Raw genomic sequence first — 16,431 nt, forward strand, 5'->3', positions numbered from 1 at the left:
TATTGTATATAATTGGAAAACAAAATATTTATATAAAAATAAAATGAGGCTGACATTTATCTCTTTACAATTTCTTTTCATTGCTGCTAGTTCTTTCCTTTCATGTTCCAACAGTTTAAATATTTGAAGATAGTCACATCTTCTCTTGAATCTTTTCTTTTCCAGGTTGAAACTCAGTTTTTTTCAACCATACCTGGTTGCCCGAATGGCTGTTGTCCTTGGCTGCCATGTTTCTACTTTGGCAAAGAGATCTATTGTTTGTAGCCTGAGGTGATATCTAGACTCTTTTGGTTTGTTTTATATCAGTTAAACTTGTTTGGAAAACACTTATCATCTTGTAGATTTCTGTTTGCTTATCTATTTTGATTTTGGAAGGCATAAATTGCTTGTTCAAATAGTTCAGGTTGAAATTGCCTCAGTCACATTGTAGCTTCTCATTTTTATTCTTCTAATTTAGTATTTGCTTAGACCTTTGATTCAATTAATGAATTATGTGATTGTACAGACAGCAAAATGGTACAGACTTCTATACTGAGAACTTGTCGTGTCCTTCCTGTCAAAATACAATCAACCTGGAGGTAGAGTCAAGTTGGTGGAGTGACAGGAAGCAACCGAGTGAGTTTCTCTTCACAACTTCTCCCATAAGATCTAGAAAATGTAGTAGATGGAATCTTAATGGGAAAATCCAGATTAAAAAGTTACAGTGAGTCTTTGTCTAGCCCAGTTCCGAATAGAGAGACTGTGGACTCTGGAGATGAGTTGAGTCAGGATGTATGCTGCATAGAACAGTCTAGGATCTAGTGAGAGACTGAAGACCAGGACATGAGGAGGTCTTAGACTGTACCAAGGCTCCCCTAAACCTTACACAGACCCACACTGGGACACTATGATGGGATCAGATGCCAAGTTGCAGCTTCATCATCCATTACCAACTCTTGGGTGACATCTCTGTTCCTTAGAATCTTCTTTTATTCTTAAAGATCTGCTCAAATGCCTCTTCCATTCTTAAACCCCTCCAACCCCACCCCCCAGATGCTTGTGTTCTTCTCTAATTACCTTATATTTATTTTTTATATTCTAAATTTGTATAGACCTCTCTCTCTCTCTCTATATATATATATATATATTTTTCTTCCCTAATAGAATATAAGTTTGAGGGCAGCTAGGGACAGCATTGATGCTTATCAGTTTTGTGACTGAGACCTGGGTAAGTCTCTTAACCTCTGTGTCCCGATTTCCTCAACTGTAAAATGGGAGTAATAGCACAAACCTCATAGAGTTGTGATGAGTAAATGAGATTTAGCATAGTCCCTACCACAAAGTAGGTGCTGTTTCCTTTCCTCCCTCCCCTTTTGTGTTTCCAGGATTTGGGATAGTGGATGCTGACTTTCTGATCATTTAAATGTCATTTCCTCTGTCCCAGACCATAGATCTCTCTTTAAATGTCCTAAGATCTCATTAATTGTAGGGGAGAGAACTTCAGGAGAGTTGAGTCATTTTAGAGCAGCCAATGAATCAGCAATCAGTTCCTGCCAGTGAGTGCAATAACAAGAGAGGAATAAAAAGAGCTTCCAAGAAGTCATGCAGATGGGTGGGGGGGGAAGGAGGCAATGTATTTGTAATGAAGTAAGTCAGCAAGGTGTTGCCATAATGCCCAGGAGTCAGGAAGGCTCATTTATCTGAGTTCAAATCTGACCTCAGACACTTACTAGCTATATGATCCTGGGCAAGTGGCTTTATGTTATTTGCCTCAGTTTCCTCACAAACCACTACAGTATCTCTGCCAAGAAAACCCAATAGATATGGCTGAAAACAACTGAACAAGTCAAGCTGACTCTGACATTCCTCTAGTTTTGCTCTATGAGCTTGGAGTAGTAGGGAAAGTGAGAGACTCAGCTCCAGTCATGCAGGAGGAAATCAAAAGACTTACTGTGAGTGATTATTAGTGAGGACAGCATTGAAGCCCCCCTGACCATAAAATGTCTAGGCTGCCAGGAAGTCAACTGCAGCCAAAAAGAAGCCCATAGAATGGACAAATTAGCATTATCAAGAAATTAGATATGAACTATTGTTCATATAAGAATTCAGATTAGGTTGATTTGGAGGGGTAGAGAAGAGAGAGACAAGTAAACAGTCTAAGAGTTGGAGGATGGGGGAAGCACTGAGTATGAGGACCATGTTAAGATTTTAGTTTGAGAGTTAGAAATGGATCAGTGCTAAATGGTGATGTAACAGGGTGTGACTGATGTGGGGTTCGTAATGACTGGCCCAGTTCCTTGCACCTATATCCTTCCAGCTGTGGCCTGGTTCCTTGTTCTTGGATCCTTCCAACTGTGGTCTCATGCCCTGTCCTGCCATCTTTCCAGTTGTGGTCACCTAACACTTCCTGACCTCTCTAACAAAAGCTTTAGCTCCACCCCAAATCTGGAAGTAGCCTACTCCCCAGGGTGAGGGAGATCTAAGGCTACATTAATACAAATGTAATGTCCAGAATATAGCAGGTGATGCTTCCACTCTCTTTTGCTTGTCAGTCCACACCTAAGGTATTGAATTCTATTTAGTGAGACATATGTATGTATATATGTATATATATGTATGTATGTAGATATCTCAGATAGCTCAGTATCAAGAATTCAGTACTGCTAGTCTCACACTGACCTCATTTCTTGATTCTATTAGCATTGTATTTTATGAACAACACCCATTCTCTACCCATCTTGTATCCCAAGCCCAGTAATTTGGTCTTGTTTTGTTCCCTCTATTACCTAAGTCCATGTGCTGGTAACTTCTCTGTACTTAGATTAGTATCTGTCTGTCTATCTATCTATCTATCTATCTATCTATCTATCTATCTATCTATCATCTATCTCTCTCTCTCTTTCTTTCTTTCTTTCTTTCTTTCTTTCTTTCTTTCTTTCTTTCTTTCTTTCTTTCTTTCTTTCTTCCTTTCTTTCTTTTTCTTTCTTTCCTTCCTTCCATCTGGCTGTCTATCATCATCATCATCATCATCATCATCATCATCACCATCATCATCATCATCTCTCTATCATCTTTCTTTTTTTCTTTTTTCTTTCCTTCCTTCCTTCCATTCATCCATCCATCATCTATCTATCTAACTCTCATCTCTCTTCTATCTCTTTCTATCCATCCATCCATCCATCCATCTAACTAGTATTCTGGGGATTGAGATCTAATCTTGCTCTCAGTAGACCTCACAGGGACTGAATGTTTCCTGGCAAACTACAACCCCTGTACCTAGGAAAAGAAACAGAAGTGGAGTGAAAACACCAAGGGGGATACTTCATAAATAAAATTTGAACTGAAGTCAGGAATTGAGTTTATAGAAAATAATTTCAATTCTTAAAGGATTGGGTGGAGAATTTGTGTGAAATGAACCACCATCTATTTGAAAAGAGATAGGGTGGGCTGAGAGGTGGAAAACACAAAAGTGGGTATTAGGTGATCCATTGCCTAACTGCTCGTCGTGCCCTGGCAGGTTTGGACATCAAACACTGCTTGAGGTTGGAGAAGCATCTTCATCCAGAAAGCATCAGGTCCTAGGACCAGCAGGCTATGATCCTAGGAAGAATCTAAGGTGGTCGTATCCCCAAGTCAGCAGTGGTCTCTTCTCTGCCACAGTCCTACATTCCTCCTTGACTTGATATCTTGGTTCTTGCCTTCTTTGTTCTGCTCTAATTCTGCCCCCTCTTCTGTTCTCCTGTTCTGCTTATTCTCTTCAGCCCTCAAGGTCTAGGCAATGCTAGTACATCCCTGGCCAGATCCTCAGGTCCAGCACTCATGGAAGAGCCTTGTTATCTAGTCTTTCCTTTGCCCCAGATCTCTGCTCCTTCTCCTGGAGGCCACTGCCTTCCTTACTAGTTCTTACTGTAGCCTTGTAGACTAGCTGACCTCTATCCTCTTTCCTAACTGCAAGCCAATGGCTCATGCCAACATAGATGATGCCACCCTCTACTGACTCCTGTGAAGCCCCTGGGGGAGGAGTGAGGGAACCTGAGAAGGGAATTGAGAGTGACAAGGGGAAGCAAGACAGACCTTGGGTTCAGCTCCTTCACTCTCCTATCTTCAAGAGGGATCTTGGAGTTGGATTGTATCTCGCTATTACAGGAGATGCATAACATTCTTTTGGAGGTTAAAGATAAAAACCACTCTCCTTAATCACTCTAGGTAGGAGGAAATCCCATTCTAGACTTAGCAGATAAGAGTTCATTTTATCTTGGCCAGTTTATTGTGTCCTTCCACTATATACTTATACAAAAGATAATCACTGATATCATGTGAACTTGAGTAGCAAAGCAAACATATAAACAGTAATTGGAGAAGCCATACATATTATTTTAGATGACAGGATAAACAAAAATTAGGGAACTCTATGGGTAGTGAGGTGACACAGTTGTTTATAGAGGAAGACAGACTTGTCTTCATGAGTTCAAATCCAGCCTTAGATAGTGACTTGCAGTGTGACCCTGGACAAGTCACGTCACCCTGTTTGGCCCTGTTTCCTCATCTGTAAAATGAATTGGAGAAGGGAATGGCAAATCACTGCAGTATCTTTGTGAAGAAAACCCCAACTGGGGTCATGAAGTATCAGACACGACTGAAACAACTGAGCAACAACAACAAAGGGCACTCTGTGATTTGCTCATCCAAGGGAAGAAAAATCTCCCCAGAGAAGACTGTCTGCTCATAGCAGTCTCTGGAAGGACAGGTTCTAGAAATCAAGGGATGTGTCAGGATATTAGCTTTCCCAAATTGCCTATGACTTTAGAAGCTCCCATTAGGCACTCAAAATGTGCATCTTCTTTCCCTTGTCCACTTCTCTACCAGAACTGTCTCTGCCAATCTATGTCATAACTTTCTCTATTTCTCCAGTATGTGGTCATAGGGATTCAGGGAACCACCTCCAGAGTCCATAATATGATCAAAATTTAGAACCCAAGCAATGTTAGAGAGCTTCCAGTGTAACATCTATTTTTTATACATGAGGTCTGGAGAGTATAAAAAAGACACACACCACATACACACACATACACACATACACACACACACACACACACACACACACACACACATATATATGTATGTAAAGGACACATACATATATATAAGACATATATATATGAAAGATACAACTATATATAGAAGATAAATATATGAAATTTTATATATTGGTATAAATATACACATATATATGTAAAAAGAAGACTGAATAATCTGGGATCACATTGGTAAATTAGTGGTAAATTGAGGATTCAAACTTAGATTTTCTGAATTCTATGCTAATGCTTTCTTTTCCCCACTACGTCATTTACTGTCCCAACAAGCCACATGGGGTCACAAGACAGTTCCAAAAGAAGAGTTCCAAAGATGTTTGTATGACGTCATGGAAGTCAACAGAGGGAACAAAGCTGGGAGGGGTTGTTCATATGCAGGATGATGGATTGGAATCCACATTATCTCAACATACTGAAATGATGGGCTCAATCTAATACAATGAAATTATATCGGGATAAGAGTATAAAGTCCAACCCCAATAACCACATAGATACAGGATCATGGAGATATAGCTAGACAAGAATTAGAGGTAATGTGGGGTCATAGAAAGGGCTGCGTTGGAGGGCGGAAACTTGGATTCAAACTGATCTCTCTGTAGACTAACCATGATCTTAGCTTAAGAAAGTTGATTTACATTTCTTAGCCTCAATTTTCTCATTTTTAAGAAGATGATAATAATTCTTTCAGTGAGGAAGCTAGGAGGTATAGTATTTGAGGGCTGGGCTAGAAAGACTTGAATTCAAAATTGTTTCAAGACACAAACTAGCTGCATGACTGTGGACGAGTCACTCAGCCTCTCTTAGTCTCTGTTTCTTCATCTGTAAAATGGGAGTAATAATAGCATCTACCTTCATGGTAGTCATGATGATCACATGAGATATTTGCACACTTTATAGTGTTAAATAAATATTATCATATCATTATTAATATCAGTGATCTCTATCCTGAGAGATAATTGTGAAAATCAATTGAATTTTTATAAAACATTTAAATATAGTGTGAACAACTTGGTAGCACAGTAGATAAAGTGCCAATCCTGGAGTCAGGAGGACTTGAGTTCAACTTCAGTCTCAGTTTCTTACTAGCTGTGTGACTTTGGGCAAATCCTTAACCCTGTTTGCCTCAGTTTCCTCACCTGTTAAAATGAGCCAGAGAAGAAAATGGCAATGCACTCCAAATGGGATCAGGAAAAGTCAGACATGACTGAAACAACTCAATACAAAAACAAATAATGGAAATTTATAAAATATATTTATAATAAAATGCTTAAATATAAAACTATAAACAGTATAACATATATAACTATACACGCATATTTATAAATATATTATGGCTTTGTCAATCTTACAGAGATCTATAATAATGTTAGTATCAGCAAAAACCTGGGTGGAGTGAATAAACTGTGTGTATAATGTGATTCGAGCAGTTGGATGAAGAGACCAATGAGAGATTGCAATCTCTACCCCTGTACCTCGTATCCCCCAAGGATGGAGGGAGACAGGAGGCCTGCCCTCTTTTGCCCTAGTATGAGCACACGTGTATCCATTTGCACTGTTTCTAGTTGTACATGTATGTTTTAGGAGGGAATACTGGTGATCCAGAGGGAATGTGACCTACGGGATAGAGCGCTGGCTCCAGTCAGGAAGATTCGGGGTCTAGAGCAGATTCTACTTGCTTATTCAACTTAGCTCCTCAGCACTCTAGGTGACTGTCTGAGTCTCCATAGTGGAGAAGGTGCCAACTTGAATTGGCAGAGGGAATTTTCTCACCTGGGACTCCCTTACATCAATGAAGTTAAATGTCCAGGCTTTAGCTTTATCTCTAAATATCCGGTAATAAGGCAACAGGGAAGTGCTATCAATTGAGGGGGATTGAGAAGGTGGCCCCTGAGCGGAGCTGTGGAGAAAGTCAGGGATCATAAGATGTCAAGGTGAAGGAGAGCACCCCAGACACCCACATTCCTGTGAAAAGGCATGGGGACAGGAGATGAAACATGATGGACAAGGAACAACAAGCAGAACAGTTTGATACATTAGCTAAGAAGCAGGAATTTTAAATCAGCCTGGAACAAAAAGCTGGAGACAGATGGTGAAAGACTTTAATTACCAGAGAAGTTTGCATTTTGTCACAGTGGAAATAGGGAGCCACAAAAGCTTCTTGAGTGGGAGAGTGACATGGTCAAATATACAAACTTAGACATATAAAAGCTAGCACGGAGGAAACATTTAGGCAATCTTACCATGGTTCTTAGTTCTCGTTAACTAAATATGACATTTCAAATGTAATCAGGTCAATACAGAGTATAGCAGACCTATCACCTCCTTCATTCTGGAAATTATGTTTCTCCTACTCAATTAATCAACAATTATTTACTTAGAACTACTATGTAAATGGCACTGATGGAAACTGGAGATGAAAATTAAAAGAATGAAACAACCTCACTTTCAAGGAATTTATATTGTTGATTGATTGGTTGATGAAAAGATATATAGAATCAAGTAGAAATCTGTAGCACATGTCCATTGTCTCTTCTCTGGCATTCCTCTACTCTGAAGATTGGGGATGGTCCTCAGGGATTCTTGAATGCAGGTCATTGTTCTAAGCCTGACTAGTGCTTAGTCCTCTAGTGCAGAAGGGATCTTGTCCAACTCAGGAGCCAGCTGGAAAAATTTTGTCACAGTTGGGTTTTTTCTTTTTTTTGTTTAAAAAACTAAAATCTTCCTTTGCCAATATAGTGCTCTCTTCCCTCTCTGTCCCTAGAGTAATTCCTTATGATAAAGAGTAAAAAAAAAGCTAGTTGGTGCAATAGATATAGAACCAGGCCTGAAGTCAAGAAGAATACTCTTCTTCAGACACTTACTAGCTGTTTGACCCTGGGTAAGTCACTTCATCCTGCTTGCTGCAATTTCCTCATCTGTAAAAGAAACTGGAGAAGGAAATGACAAACTGCTACAGAATCTTTATTCCAAATGAGGTTATAAAAGTTAGACATGACTAAAATGACTGATAGCAACAAAAAAGAAAGAGAAAAAAAGTATTCTTCAAAGACTAATCAACACAATAATAGAGACTGAGAGAATGTGCAATATTTTATACCTATGTTCCCTAACCTAAACAAGGAAGATAGGTAGATATGTATGTGTCCATATATGTGACATGATATATGTATAAATGTGTATATTTACACACAAATATCTTGCTCGGAGCCAGGTGTGACCATTATAATTAAAAAACAATATTTTGATTTTTTCTTGACATTTACATGGTTATTATGTGGCTTTTGTTCAATCGTGTTTTCCTTCTATTCTCCATTATATCACCAAGTCTAATTTCACATTCATTGTTTCCATGACACTATCCATCCATCTCATCTCCTGTCATCCCCTTCTCCTTTTGCCTTTAATCTTTGCCCAACACCAGAGGCTTTTCCAATGAATTCTGGCTTCTCATTATGTGGTATTTGGCTTTCAGTGAATAGTCTGAATTAATAGTCTAAATTAATTTCTTTCAAGTATTGACTTATTTATTCTCCTTGCTGTCCAAGGGACTCTCAAAAGTCCTCTCCAGCACCAAAATTCTAAATCATTGATTCTTCAGTGATCAACTCTCCTTACAATTCAACTCTCACATCTATACAGTGCTACTAGAAAGACAATAACCATGACTATTTAGACCTTTGTCTGCAAGGTGAAGTCTGTCCTTGTTAGTATGCTGTCCAGATTTTCCATTGCTTTTTTCCTTCCAAGGAGCAAGTGTTTTTTAATTTCATGGCTGCAGTCACCATCTGCAGTGATCTTTGAATTTAAGAGTATAAAATCTGGCATCGCTTCCATTTCTTCTCCCTTTAATTTCCAGGAAGTGATGGAACCAGTTGCCAAGATCTTGGTTATTTTTTTTTTCAAGTCAGCTTTAACACTCTCCTCTTTCAGTCTCATTAAAAGACTTCTTAATACTTCCTTTTTACTTTCTCCCATCAGAGTGGTATAATCTGCATATCTGAGATTGTTGATATTTCTCCTGGAAACCTTATTACAGTTTTTTGATTCATCCAATCTGAAATTTCACATGATGGCCACTTAGAAGCTAAATAAGGTGCCAATTTATAGGCTTTCCAATGTTAAACCCATCAACTGTTCCACATTTAGCTCTAACTGTTGCTTCTTGACCTGAAATACAAGTTTTCAGGAAATAAATAAGATGATCTGGTACTTCCATCTCTTTGAGGACTGCCATATTTTGTTATGATTCACATAGTCGAAGGCTGTGTTATGTAGTTCCATTGTTACAGTCAGTCACTATGTAAGTGAAAGAGAAAGATTCAAAGACAGAAAGACAGAGAGGATGGAAAGCAATATGAGAAGGGAAAACATTTGTTCATAGGTCTTTCTATTCTTTTCTGAGTTCTTCTTATTCATTACTTCTCACAGAGCAGCAATATATCATTGCATTCATGAGCCACAATTTCTTTAGCCACTGCCAGATTGATGGGCACCTTCTGAATTTTCAGTCCTTTGCTACTACAAAAAATGCTGCTATAAATATTTTGTTTGCTCTCTCTTTACAACTTTGACCTCCTTGGGGTATACTGTAAGTTGATCTCTGGGTCAAAGAGTACAGACAATTGAAAAACTATCTTGCATAATTTCAAAATGCATTCCAGAATGGTTGAATCAATTCACAGTAGCTGGATTTTTTTCATTAAACCTAGTTCCCAGAGGGTGAAAGAGTACTGCCAACTCTCTGGCTCTGGACTTTTTTTCTTTTTTCAAGATGAAATCTTCTCTTGTTGGCCTCATACAATATATTTAAAAAAAAAAACAGGAAGAAGCAGGAGCTGAAGGAAATGAATTCCTTAGAAATACAGATCTAGGCAGAAGATCAAATTTTAAGGTATGTAGTATGTATCTACTACGTAGACAATAGATAGATTCAGTTCAGGTAGTATCATTGAAGTAAGAGTACAGCTTTCCAAGAACATTACAGTGACAAATAATATAAATTTGTAAGAATATGTTTTTGCAGTAAGAAAACCAAGGCCTTAAGAAGTTAGTTCTGAACTCTGAGGATTCAAAAGAAAGCATGTGAATCTTAATTCAGTTCAATTCCACAAACACTTATTAAATGCAAAAGCTCTGTACTTGGGCTAAGAATACCAGGACAAAACCAAAACGTTTTCCTCAAGGAGTTTCCATTCTAAGAAGTGGGCAAGAACAGGAGAAGTGTATTACTGAGTTACCATGTGGAAGGAACTTCTAGACCATCAGCTCTAATCCATAAAAACTAAAATTCTCTCTCCAATTCTCTTGTCATTTACCTTTCACCTACTCTTTGAAATCCTTCAATGAGGGAACCATTCAAACTTCAAACTTTAATTGATAATGCAATTCGGGAGTAATAATAGAAGGTAGAATAATTAGAAGTAGGATGATTTGGATAGAGATCAAAGGAAAGATTTTTCCTGGGGACGTCAGAATGCCAAATATGAATGAAGGAAGCAGAATAGGAGGTTGAATTGAGGCGCAGTGTTAGAAGCAGGGATAAAGGGGAAGCTTGGAAGGTGTGGTGGGTAAAAAGATGAAATGTCCGAAGAAATAAAGCTTTGATCTTAATCATTTCATCTTTTACCCATCACAATGGTTACTTTGAATAAGGAAATGCCTCACAGTTATATACATCATCTCACTTGGTCCTCACTACCATGTGCCATTTTTCTGATGAGTAAATGAGATAGTGAAAAGTTCAGTGATTTGCATACATCTAGTGAGTGTCAGAAGTGATATTCAGATCCAAGTTCCTTGAGACTCTAGGTCTGATGCTCTTTTCCACTGGATCAAATTAAGGGAGATAAAGAGAAGTGTCTAAATACAAAGAAGAGAATGGGGAAGGAAGGTAGTAGGAACGTTATTAAACAGTTGAACACACACACACACACACACACACACACACACACACACACACACACACCACTTTTGGATGCTTCCCCAACTTAGCACTCAAACTAGTAGATTAACTTCTCAGATTCTGCTTCTTCAGATTCTGAGGATAAATTTTCAAGCCCCCATCAGTATGCTTCCCATTAACAATCAGCTTGAAGACTAGATTAACACTTAACAAAGACTATAATAATAATAATAATAATAGTTTTTACAAAGTATTTTCCCCATAAATAGTGCGTATGCTCCCACAAATAACCATAGTATTCATGAGAAGGGTGAGCTTAAATCTGAACAGTGGTAGTGAGGCATACAGGATACATATGTGGCAAAGACAATTCTCAAGTCTTTCCCATTCAGGGTCTGGAAGTCTTTCTCTAGGCCTGGAGTCAGGAAGACGTGAGTTCTTATTTGACTCAGACATTGGCTGGGTGACCCTGGGCAAGTCCCTTCACCCTGTTTGACTCAGTTTCATCCTTTAAAGTGTGTTGGAGAAGAAAACGGCAAATTACTGTAGTATCTCTGACAAGAAAACCCCAACTGGAATAACAGAACAACAAAAACAAGAATCCTCATCAGCTTCCTCTGGATATAGTATCTCTGCTGAGTGGATTGTTCAGCCAAGGTTCCCATGTACATATCTCTTCAGAAATTTTTTTTCTGAGTCCAGAAAGTTTGTTTCTTGGAGCAATTATCTCCCTCTTTTTGTTTCCTTGGTGGTTTATAGTGTTTGCATCTGGTCTTCAATTGTACCTCCAACTCTCTTGAATCTATGAACTTTGTAGCATCTGGATGGAATGCCTCTCTTTGGATAAGTTGCTGCTGAAGACTATGGGAAGTCTGGTGGATGTTAGAAATAAAAGCCCCTTTCCCTCCTCCTAAAGCTATCTCCTCCACAAAACCTTGACTGCCTTAGCTCTTAAACATCTGAAATCCCTCTATAGCTGTTCAAAGTTAGGGGCTTGACTAATTTCTCTGCTCAGCTGATCTTTTTTGTTGTCTTCTCGACTCAGTCATTCCAGCATTACTACAGAGAGTGCATCTACAATGGGTTGGACATGTTGTACAGATGTATGCTTGCTCAAAAAACTATTTTATGGATAACTCATACAGTGCAATGTTCACAAGGGGGTCAAAAGAAATGATACCGAGACACCCTGAAGGTCTCATTGAAGAACTTTAGAATTGATTGTACAGCATGGGAGACACTGGCTCAGGAACACTCAGCATGGAGTGCCCTCATCAGAGAGGGGGCTGTCCTTTTGATCTTTGATAACAAAAAAACATTAACCAACTAAGATTCAACCAGAGAAACTTTCCACATCAGTTGGTAAGGGATACCTTTGTGGTTAACTTAACACTTCATTAACACTTTTGATCCAGGTCTGGGCTTTCAGGGACTATATTAGGTAGCATAAGGAGGAGGGGCAATCCTCTACCTTACTATAAACAGACTTACAGATGAACTTGCAATAAGATTTACAGTAAGCCCTGTACTGTTGTTCAGTCCAAATTAGTTAGTAAGGGAAAACTTGGATTTTCATATGATATTTTATATCTGGGTGATTTATGATGTAAGGAATAAATTTTTGTCTTTGAAATTTTTGAATTTGATAGTCTTACTTCATGTCTGCAGACTAGAGACATTCTAGGAGTTCTTTGTTCATGTCCACTGCTTTTCACAATTATTGCAGTATAGAATTCTGGGAAAGAATACTTATACCTTTTATCTCCTCTTTAGGCAGCAAGATGGTACAGTGGATAGTGCACCAACTGTGTTGTTAAGAGAACCTGAGTTCAAATCTCAGACACTTGCCACTTACTAGCTGTGACCTTGGGTAAGTCATTTAACCCTAACTGCCTCTCACCCAGGGCCATCTCCACTTGTCCTGATTCATACCTGACCAGTAGATCCAGATGATTCTGGAGGAGAAAATGAGGTTGGTGACATTCAAACCCTTTTCACTTACTTGTCATGGCATCCTTTTTGTCATGGTCTTTTCCCAGAAAGGACAAACATCATCATCATCACCATCATCACCATCATCATCATCATCATCATCATCACCATCATCACCATCATCGTCATCATTATCATCATCATCATCATCATCACCACCTCTTTTTATAGTTATATATATATATATATGTATATAGTTTTATAGTTTATAGTTATCAGTCACCTGGATTATAACAGGCAAATGATGATATTAGATAATTATCCAATATGCTTAAACTATTTGTTGTCACAAGAAGTATGATTCTAGTTATTTCTTCAAATGAAATATAAACTGGGAAATAAAAGAAACATTTTTAAAAATAAAGGACATTTTGAAAAGGACATTTCTGGGTGGACTGGAGTATCTTTATTACCCACCAGATGTCAGACTAACCTCAGAAATCAAGTGCTATAACACTACCAGCAGAGCTCTTAGGAGATTACATTACTGATATTTTAACTTAAGGATCTAAAATAGAGATGGGTTTAACAAGCATCTTTGGAGGAAGACAAGAGTTAGTCTTTATTTTCTTGGGGTTTTTGGTCCCTATCATAAGAAAGATATCAATTCTAACAGATTTCAGCAGCCTTGTCTACATCTATGCTGTCTGAAACAGAGTGGGAAATATAACTTGTCACTACTATACCTCTATCTATAGTATTACAGAAACCTTTCCCCTCCTCTTTAGGCAGCCAGATGGTGCAGTGGTGTCACTATTATAAAAATGAATTAAAAGGCAATAGAATAGTGGTGACATTGTTATACCTCTTAGAGGCAGCATAGTGTAGAATGTTTCAAATATTTCTAGCTGAACAACAGAGCTATGACTCTGTAAAAAAAATATGAACACAGGACACATTTTGAAGTTTAATTTGCTTTATTCACATTTCTCCATCATTTTCTTAAGTATGGACAATTAACAAAATATTAAATCAAGCACTGATGAAAATTTAACAACTGATTCACCCCCAGAATCTCATGATCTTTTGCACTCATAAATTATGGAGGATTTCCCTACCATAAGAACTTTTGTTTCTATAGATTTCATCTCTCAACACAGACCATATTAGGAATTAAAACATCTTAGCATTATTATGAAAATAGTTTTGACCTCACAGTGATCTAGAAAGTGTCTTGGGTATTCTTTGGGATTCCTGGATCACACTTGAAGAAAAAGCAATGGATTTGGAGATGGGAAAAATGGGTTCAAACCTGGTTTTGGTGTGCCTTTGAGCAGATCCCACACCTTTCTGAGATTCCATTCTCTCTGTAAAATGAAAGGTTTGGACTAGAAAAGGGGTCAATCTTTTATTGTGCTATAGATTCCTGGGGGAGACTGATAAAAGTCTTTGAACCTCTTTTTATAAGAATGTTTTAAATGCAAAAAAATAAAAAGATATTGCAGAAGAAACCAGTTATATTGAAAAATAGTTGTCAAAATATTTAAAAATATTTAAAAAACAAATGCACTCAGCTCTCCCTCCACCCCCAGGTTAAGAACATCTAGACTAGAGAATCTTTAAATTCTCTGCCAGATCTGGGTCTGTGATTCTGCAAGCAAAAACCCAGAGCCCATCCTTGTGAGCAGCACAGTCAGGGACCTCAGTGGTGCTCCCTACATCAGGCTAGCATCAGGATATTCCAAGGAGCCACCTGAAGTTCCCACCAGGAGTTCTCTGCCAAATGGAAATGGTTCTTTTTGGTTGTCTGACCCTTTGCTGCCTAAATAGGATGCTTGATACATACCCCCCTCTGTGATTAAGAAATAATTAGTGTAATTGAGGTGGTTTTAAATGAATCAGTATTCTTAAAATCTAATCCTAATATGTTTGCAGATGTTCTGAAGAAATCACTGGTCAAAATAGGATGAAATTTTGTTCGGGTGGCATCTGTTCAATCAGATCATGCACAAAAGATTCAACAGGAATGTATCATAAAGATTGTTTTTTCTTACCTGACCAAGGTCAGAAAGCAAAAGCCTCCATCATGTTCATGCAAAGCATTGATTCTGTAAGTATTTGGATCATTGATTCTGAAGTTTGCAAACAGAAGAAACAGGGCAGGTTCTAGCCCAAAGAACTGGAATTTATTTAGTGTTAAGGTTTACAAGATATTTTGCCTCTCCCTTCTTATTTGATGTTAGAATAACCTCATTTGCTATAACCTTCATTTTAACTTCATTCATGAGGAAATGGAGACTTGGAGAGATGAAGTGAGAGGTGCCTGGTCCCATTGCTAGCTCAGGGCTCTTTCTATGACATGCTCTATCAAAACATCTGTCCAGGTGTCCTGAGGAAGGACCCTTGGGCTTTGTAGCCCCTCATAAGCCATGATGTCTCTAAAAGGAAAGACTGAGGATACAAAATCAGGAGAATACAGGATAATACCACCATTACAGGTCCAAACCTCTACTGTCCCCCTCCCCTTCTCTGTACTCCCCTTACACTTTGGCCATTCTCTTAAGATCTTGAAATTAAATACCTCTTCAATCCTTAAAATAAATAAGTAAATTTGAACTTTTAGGGGGAATATATTCTTGGGTTTTAGATCAGAATAGCCTCAATATCTTTTTTTTCTCCCAATTCATATAAAAGCAATTTTTAACATTCATTTTAAACAAATTTGAGTTCATTATTGCCTCCCTCTCCTTCTTTGAGAAGACAAACAATTGCTATAGACTACATATGTGTAGCTTTGCAAAAATATTTATTAGCCATGTTGCAAAAGAAAACCCAATAAAGAAAGTTTTAAAAGAAAGGATTCCTTGGTCTGCATTCAGACTCTATTAGTTTTTTCTCTGGAGGTGAATAGCATTTTTCTTCATAAATCCTTTGTAACTGTCTTGGATCTCAATAGCTCTTTTTGAATGTTTATCCTTTTGTTAAACATTATCTTATAACTTTATTGTTATTATTATACAATGTTTCTAGCCTTTTGAAACCTATTAATGCATATTCATAAGTTTAGAGCAGGTTTTTAAATCTCAGTCATTTCAGCATTTTGGTTCAATGGCCAAATGCTTATTGACTGACTGAAAGAAGCAGTCTTCTAATTTGGGGGGCTGGGGAGACACATTAAGCTAAGCCTTTGACTTTCTGGCTGTCTGATGAGGCTTTACAAAAAACTGAGGAAAGAAGGAAAGGGGAAAGGTATTGCCAACTAAATTCAGAATTCCAGATAATACCAAGGAGAAATAAGACTTTCTTAAATGAACAATACAAAGAAATAGAAGGAAACAATTGAATGGGAAAGACAAGAGATCTCTTCATACAAATTGGAGCTATAAAGGGAACATTTTATACAAAAATGGGCATGATAAAACAAATATAGTACAAATTTAATAGAAGCAGTAGAGATTAAGAAGTGACAAGAATACAAAAAAGAACTATAGAAGGAAGTTCTTAATATTACCAATAACCTCAAAT

General features: G+C 37.9%; 1 pseudogene; it reads left to right on the plus strand.

The window, feature by feature from the left end:
* Positions 1-2,259: 2,259 nt before the first annotated feature.
* The window catches only part of LOC141511857 (calcium-activated chloride channel regulator 1-like), a 36,349-nt pseudogene continuing 22,177 nt past the window's right edge, over positions 2,260-16,431 (plus strand).

This window comes from Macrotis lagotis, chromosome 2 (genome assembly GCF_037893015.1).
Source record: "Macrotis lagotis isolate mMagLag1 chromosome 2, bilby.v1.9.chrom.fasta, whole genome shotgun sequence".
Lineage (NCBI taxonomy): Eukaryota > Metazoa > Chordata > Mammalia > Peramelemorphia > Peramelidae > Macrotis > Macrotis lagotis.